Genomic DNA, 7777 nt, shown 5'->3' with positions numbered 1-7777 from the left:
CGGGGCGGCGCCGCCGCCATGTTGAGTGTGGCGGCCCCCGAGGGGGTCTCTCCTCGCCCCGCTGTCACACTCGCGACGCGGTCGCCTCGGGGGGCGGCCGGGGGCGGCGGCGCGGCCGAGCTCAGCCCCGGAGCGCCCCGCCGGGCCGGGGTCCCCGCCGGCGACACACTGGGCATGGCGGCTGCAGCGCGCCGGGCGATGGCTGCCATGGTTAGTGCGCCATGGCGGCGCGGGCGGCCGCCGCCGGGGTGCAGCGACAGGGGCCTGTGGTCCCCTCAGAGTGTCCCGCCAGTGTCCGCCCCCCGTGTCCTCCCCTCAGAGTGACTGCCACTGACCCCAGTGACATGGGGCCATGGTCTCCTCAGGCGTCCTCACAGTGTCCTCCTGTGAAATGGGGGCAATGGTCTCCGGGCACCCGTGGATGTCCCCTAGGGATATGGGGGACATGTCCTCAGAGCTCTCCTGATATTCCAAGTGACAAGGGGCTGTAGTCCCCTCAGAGTGTCCCGCCAGTGTCCACCCATGATATGAGGGCCATGGTCTCCTTAGAGCACCTGCCGATGTAACCCAGCAACGTGGGGGCCATGGTCTCCTCAGAGCCCTCAGTGATATTCCAAGTGACAAGGGGCCACGGTCTCCTCAGAGCCACTGCTTGTGTCACCAGTGACATGGAGACCGTGTCAGTCCTGTCACTCCATGTCTCCTCATAGCCCTTGACAGTGTCCCTAAGCAACATGGGGACCATGGTCTSCTCAGAGTGTCCTGCCATCATCCTCTCCATGATATGTGGGCTGTGGTCTCCTCAGAGCAACCACCAGTGTTACAGAGATGTGGTCTGCAAAGAAGCCCCATCAAGTATCCCCTCATAATATGGGGACCATGGTCTTCTCAGAGCCACCGCTTGTGTCCCCAGTGACACGGGAACATGGTTTCYTCAGCGTGCTCTGCGATTGCTCAACAACATCCACTATCTTATCATACAAGGTTATCAGRTCAGTCTGAGGTGATTTCCCCTTTGCAAAGCCATGCTATTTGTTGTCCTTCACAAGTTCAGGAATGACCTCCAGGAAGATTTGCACCATCACCTTCCCCAGGATCATCCCACTCATCTCCAGGGCCTGGGATTTGACTGGCAAGTCTTACCAGTGAAAAGCAAGGCGGAGAAGACAGTGAGTATCCCGAACCTTTTCCATGCCTCTTGTCACCAGCCTTCTTTGTCCACCTGCAACCCAAAACACGTTCTCTTGAGCCTTGTGCCCCAATGGGGAGGTGCAAGTTCCATGATTTACCCTCTAGAAGCCTTCCACACACGCAAACGTGAGGTTGAGGAAGCTGTTGCAAAGTTTACATTCAATGAATAAGATTTCAGAGCCAGATAGGTGATCCAAAWTTTGCTTTAATATATAAAGCCCACCACCTAATCATGTGGAATTTGTCAAGAGTTGATAAGATTGCAAACAAATTTCGTTGCAAGCCAAGTTTACTTGCATTCATATTGCAGATACTGTTGCTTAATTAAAAATATCCAACTGTTTCTGCCTTTAGCAGCTTTCTGACACAAGCTGTTGATTTTAGATAGAAAAATGCAGCTGCCTTCTCAGCTTAACTCAGGTATGTTCTAGGCAGCATGTTTTGAAATGCAGGGATGCTTTTGCRGCAGTGGTACAATATAATCCATGGATGCAATTCAGCTTCTGCTGCTGAAGATGCAGAAGCTGCATCTGGCAGTGTTCTTAGCAAAATGAGAATACCGGGAGGTGATGTGAATTCTAAACACTTTAGACATTACTAGGATTCTTAGGTCTGTTGGGATGCATTAAAGTTACAGTGATGCCATGTTCATGCTATGGAATGAGGGTTCATTACATAATTTTATGATTCAGGGTCAAACATTTCCGGTAGCCATATAAGTATAGGATGAGGTCATTGAAGATGTGACTAACTAGGGGAAAGAAACAGCCTTGAGATCTATGTATGAATGCTCCAAGCATCGCATCAATGTCCAGAGACGGCAGGCGAGACACAGTGGATTATTACCAGAGGAGGTCTGACACATTCAAAACTCAAATTAATTAGATGTTTTATTGTTTTATATACGTTTATGCTTGATTTCTCTGCGCACTTACTGAAGATCTCCATTTAAGGGACAGCTTTCAACAGTGGCCCAAGAGAGATACCAGTTAGCTCCAGTACTAATATCTAGGAGCTGTTTCTCAGACGTGCTGCTCAGCCCAACCGTCCGTTTCAACAGAACTTAATTCTTCCTTATTTCAGTTACTGCCTTTTCGAAGGCATTCACTGGCACGAGGAATTTTCTCAGAATTTCCATACCTCGGGCATTCCTAGGCTCCTATGGCTGCACACAGGAGGACAAGCACCGATGAAACCCCTTAGCATTTTCATCAGCACGTGCAGGTGAGCCCCGATGGTCGACCTGACAATACCGAGCGCAACGTGTACGCGGTTTCCATCTATGCAACCAACTGTGAGCAGAGCTGCAGCTCACCCTGAAAGCATCCATATGGTGCCTAGGAAGAGTCACAATCAGAGTATCTGCTGACAGGCTGGGCTATCACATGTTCAGCTCATGAATAATCTCCAGAGACTGTGAGAAGGAAAACTTAGATCCTCACTGAGACTCCCTTGACCTTTCCCTCCTCATCTCAGCTTTAGCCTGTGCCTACGTGTCGACAGCACAGACAGGCAGYGAGTCTGGATTTGAGAGAGGTGTTAGGCACAGTTGGAATGGCAGCATGGATATAGCCTTTGGGACCAGCTCTGCCCAAACACAGTGCCACGATGCTAGTGAGAAATGACTGCCTTTGAAATCACAAATGCAGTTGCTTCAGCTTTGCAGCTTGCATTCRAACAGAGTCCTTTAAAAAACTAGCCCACCAAGCATTTTTACTAAAAGGTCTTRAAACACTTTAGAAAGCATTTGGTCTGGAGAAGGGAAGACGTAACTGGAAGGAGATATTAAGTAGTCTTCAAATATGCAGAAGGCTGCTGCAAAGCAGGAGGGAATTAGCTCTTCTCTGCACGCCCTGAGCCTAGGACAAGAAATAATGAGCTTACATCTTGCAAAAGGAAATACAGGTTAAACGGTGGGTTGGTGACAGGAGTAGCTGAGCACCGAAACAAATTGTCTAGAAAATATGGATGTGACTGTTCAGCATTGGACATTTAAAAAAATAAATCAATCATCTCTCTGAACAGTTTATAAGGAATTGATCTTATCCCGGGAAGGAGGATGGAGTAAATAATCTCTTGCAATACCTCTCAGCCGTATTTTCTCGCAGAGCGATTTGCCTAAACTTCCAAAGCAGGTCAAAGCCTGAGCTAGGGCTGGATTTCAGTCCTGATCCTCACGTCTGTGCCCTATCCAGCAGGCTAAACCAATGCTTAAATCTGGACCAAAAAAAAAAAAAAAAAAAAAAACTGAGTTTTCACATTCACAATCAAAATTCTAAGATATCCTCCCATTTCTCTGGTAAAAAAAGAACATGGAAAAGGTTTTTTAAAGAGTATATGCCAAGCTGTCCCTCTGCAGCGCCACACTCCTCCCAGAAAGCAGCACTTTAGTGTCCAGGGCTCTTAGCTCAGCAGCTGTCACCAGTATTAAATTTACTACATCAGGAGAGAAAAAAAAGCCATAAAATTAAAGTGAAAGATTCTGTACTGAGAGTAACTTGCATTCTCACTTGAATCATTTTTCCCCTCAATTATTTTCTCATTAATTGTTTTTATTGACCTAGTTCAGTTAAAGACCAAGGTGGGCTTTGATTATTTGAATATAGTGTACAATAAGTACCCACCAATTATAACAGTTCTTTTCCGTTTGTTTTTTTTTTGTGTTTTTTTTTTTCAGATAGAATAGTATTGCAGTGAATTCTTTGCAGTTACTCAAAATAGTTCTGTTAAGAGGTTTTCATCTTAAAATTACCTTAAGTCTGTCCTTTGAGGGTAATCCTATACTTCAGCTTTTTTTGTGGAAGTCACCTTTTGCTGTAGGAGACCTTTACCAAGAAATTATGGAGAAGGCAAAATATTTTTGTGGAGATATAAAAGCATAATTTGAGAAAAGCAAAACTAATGAAGCTACCTCACTGAGCAGGCTTTTGTCTGAGATTTAAYAAGATCTCTTAGCAGGAACAGCAAGTTTCCCCCTTTTCCCTCTGGCCACGTATTTCACAAGCCTTATTGGAACCAAACACCTTTGAGATCACTGCTCAGATGGCTTTTTTGAGGGTAAATCCAAACACGCACATGCTATGGTCATAAAAACATCATTTTCTTACAACACCGGGCTAAAAAACTTCCTGTGCTCCCCTAAAAGAAGGATTGCACAAGCCCTCATTGCTCCATAACCCTGACTTGAGCTGCTGCTGCTGTCCCAGCAAACATTTCTTGGCATTTGCATCAGATTTTACATGGAAAATGTTTGTTTCATAAGGAAACACAGTAAATCAGTTGGTGCAAGGAGCAATATCTTACGTTTACGCACTACCTTGCGCTCAAGAAGATCCATAATGTCTTGGCAAGCAGATACTGCGGTGCGAAAGGAGGAGCGCAGCAGGGTGGGATAGCGCAGCATGCGACAAAAGCTTCCCCTGATTTTTAATACTCCTGGAATTAAGGGATCTCTAAACATTTTGAGATGTCAGCTGAGCATTACATAGCCCGCAGCTTCCCAAAACAACCTCTGTATTTACACARTGAGAAACTGAGGCACTCGGGCTGGACCGTGGCCAAGGCAGGAAGAACAGCAGGCTCCTCTTGGGAACGCGCCATAAAGTCTGCAGCGACCCCAGGCAGTCACGGCCACAGCTCATCATTAGACTGGCTACTACCTCATGACAAGGACACGATGTGGGGTATTTTGTCATCAAGAGAAGAGGCCGAGCTCAGCTCTGAAGCAGAAGGATGCAAAACGTTTCCTGAGTCATCGTGAGCATTTTCTGCAGTGTTCGGGATTTTCCCTGAAGAGCCCCAGCTGCCCACAGATCAGTTTATCCTGCAAAATCTGATGAGATCAGAGCCTGGCAGAAAGGAAGAAGGTGGGAAATACTAAAATCAACCGTTTTCCAGCTTATGATTGCAGCTACAGTGCGTCTAGGATGAAGATAGGTACATATGTACATTACACACACAAWAATCACAATTCTTTGGTCTTTCAGTGAAATATTGCCGCTCCTGGGAGTCCTCCCACAAGGATGCTTATTGCAAAGCAGAAATCCCACTGCAGGCTCGTGCCAAGAAAACAGAGCAGTGCTCTGTAGAGCAAACAAGGCTTGCAGAGAGGATTTGCTCCTCTATTTCGGCCTGTCTTGCCATACTTCCCTCTCYGTGTTACCAAGTAGAAAATAAGTAATTCTCTCCTAGCTCTTTGGGTTGTAATTGGATGGAGCTGGCACATCCGTGCTCAGAGGCTGGGAAGGCATAAACACTTCCAGGATTACAGAAAATGAGGGCACTAACTTTGGGACCAATCTAAAGCTCTTTACAGCGAGTGTAAGGACTTTAATTGACTGCAGCAGGAGCTACATCAGCTCCTTAATTGCTGGAGAGAAATAGAACAACGAGTTTCCCCTTTTGGCACATCCCTTTTGCCAGGAGCCCTGTGCTAGCGGCTGCAGGATGCTCATCCTGCAGAGCTGAGTGCTTTTAGTCTGGTAATATTTACAGAAAAGGWTTCAGACATTTGGGAGCGCCGCAGAAGGCAGGAGGTGACGATTCTGGGCTGTTCTCCGTGGTGTCACTAATGAGGCTGGTGGATTCGGCTGATGGATACGGTGACACAGAAGATAAAGTGTCACCATCCTGTCCGATAACATCGGTCCTTCTGGAGATGGGCACTGCCTTTTAGCCAAGCAGGCTTTTCCATTTCCTGGTCCAGAGGAAAAGGGCTTGGGAAAAAGGAGAGATGTGGGGACTGTCCTGGCTTTACGATGGGCCTGGAAAGGGGGTCATTGGGTTAGAGGGGAAAGTCTGATGGATGTCCAGGAGGAAGGGAGGAGGCTCTGCCGTTCAGTATCCTCGGGATGAGCATATGGGATAAGATTGTATGGGCCAGATAAGGGGAGGGAGAGAGGGTTGGAAGCACAGCAGGAATTCAGGGGAAAAGGAGAAAGAAGGAAGTCCAAATAAAACCAGAAAATCCAAAGGAGGGAAAAGCAGGGAGGAAACACATGTGTGCGACTGAGTTTCTGCTGGAGGCCGTGTCACCAAGGTCACCTTTTGCTTCACTGACACGTAAATCCTTGCCATCAGGACGTGTGCTCTCCTTTCCATGAATCCACGAGCTCCAAAGCAAACAAACACGGCAAGGCCTCTAGATCCGTGCCAGAAAGTTTGGGTAGCTGCCTGAATGTAATGTGACACGTGGGAAAGCTCATGTGATCCCGTACAGGTGGAAAAGAGCCACACACATATTTCCACACAGTTGATGTTTATTTTAGGTGACTCATTGCCCACGTGCCCTGTTTCAGAATCTTGGAGCAGCTTTTCCTTATTTAACCCAAACTGCAGGCACTCAACTTGCCCGCCACTAAAGCCCCCAAAACGAGCCCTGCTATTAAAAATAGAAATAAAGCCTCATTTTGCACGTGGTTTGCATTAAATTACGAATGCACTGGCTTAGACTGCTGGAAGCTGCATTTACTCACGCTGTGGTTATAGCGATTTTGTTGCTACCACCGCGTGGCTGATCTGTCCTTTTGGATGGATGCGAGGCTTTTCCTCCTTCCCTTCCTGCCAGCTGTGCAATGTGCAGGGAAACAGCCCCATTGGAACAAGCTTTGGGCCCTGCTCCAGCAATCACATGCCTGTTTTCCTGTCTCCTTCCAAATTATGAATTTGTAGCCTGATTGTCATGGTGACTGCAGCCTCGAGACCCTCGCTAAGGGTGAGCGCTGCCAATTGCAATTCAGGGCAGCGCTGATGCTGGCAGCGCGGGGGACCCCTTATGTCGAGCACTTCAATAAATGCACAGTTTGCTTCATTGCAGACCCCCCAGCTGAACAACAGCTCCTCAGAGCACAGAGGCAAATAAGGTTTGCTTTAATTCTCGGTAATCGCCTGGAAGCRATTTCATTTCCTTGCAAACATGCTGTCAGTGCTGCCCTCATGGTGCTTCTGGATGTGAAGAGAGCAAGATGCAAATGTCAGGAACCCCAAGGGGCTTTTGCAGGGATGCTTTTCTCTCGCTGCAAAGGAACTATTTGCAATAAAGAAACAAAAAAGATTTCAAGGTTTCTCTCTTGCAGTAAAGCATGGGGGCAAAAAAGGAGCCATTTGCAAAAGAATGAGGTGCTTCGTAGCAAAGTGTGGGGGAAAAGGAGCTATTCAGAAAAAAATAAAAATAAAAATAAAAATAAAAATAGGTCTCTCTCGCATACAGATTGGGAAGAGGAGCTGTGTGCAAGAAGGAGTGTCAGTGCTCGGTGGCTGCAGCCGCGGCGGGTGCGGGGGGGTCGGCGGCCGCGGCGGCTCCGGTCGCGCCCGCACAAGGGCGGCGCGCGCGGCGTTTGCTCTCGAGGAGCCTCGTTAGCGCAGTAGGTAGCGCGTCAGTCTCATAATCTGAAGGTCGTGAGTTCGATCCTCACACGGGGCAGAAGTGGTTTCCTCCTTTTCTTCYTGCGAGAAGCTTCATTCCGTTATATTCTTATTCCGTTTATTTTTACCCGATTTACTTCATTTTCATTCTCTCCGTCCCCGGCGCCTTGGCGGCGGGGCCGCGCGCGGCCCGCTGGCGGCGGCGGGGCGCGCGGAAGGGGCG

General features: G+C 48.0%; 1 non-coding gene across 1 annotated transcript; it reads left to right on the top strand.

Annotated features, from left to right (window-relative positions):
- Positions 1–7539: 7539 nt before the first annotated feature.
- On the top strand, positions 7540–7612 carry TRNAM-CAU. Its single transcript has one exon. It is a non-coding gene; the product is annotated as a tRNA-Met (tRNA).
- Positions 7613–7777: the final 165 nt, after the last annotated feature.

This window comes from Nothoprocta perdicaria, unplaced genomic scaffold (genome assembly GCF_003342845.1).
Source record: "Nothoprocta perdicaria isolate Ctin4 unplaced genomic scaffold, notPer1 scaffold_30, whole genome shotgun sequence".
Classification (NCBI taxonomy): Eukaryota; Metazoa; Chordata; class Aves; order Tinamiformes; family Tinamidae; genus Nothoprocta; species Nothoprocta perdicaria.
This window is presented reverse-complemented; position numbering and strand designations above follow the sequence as displayed.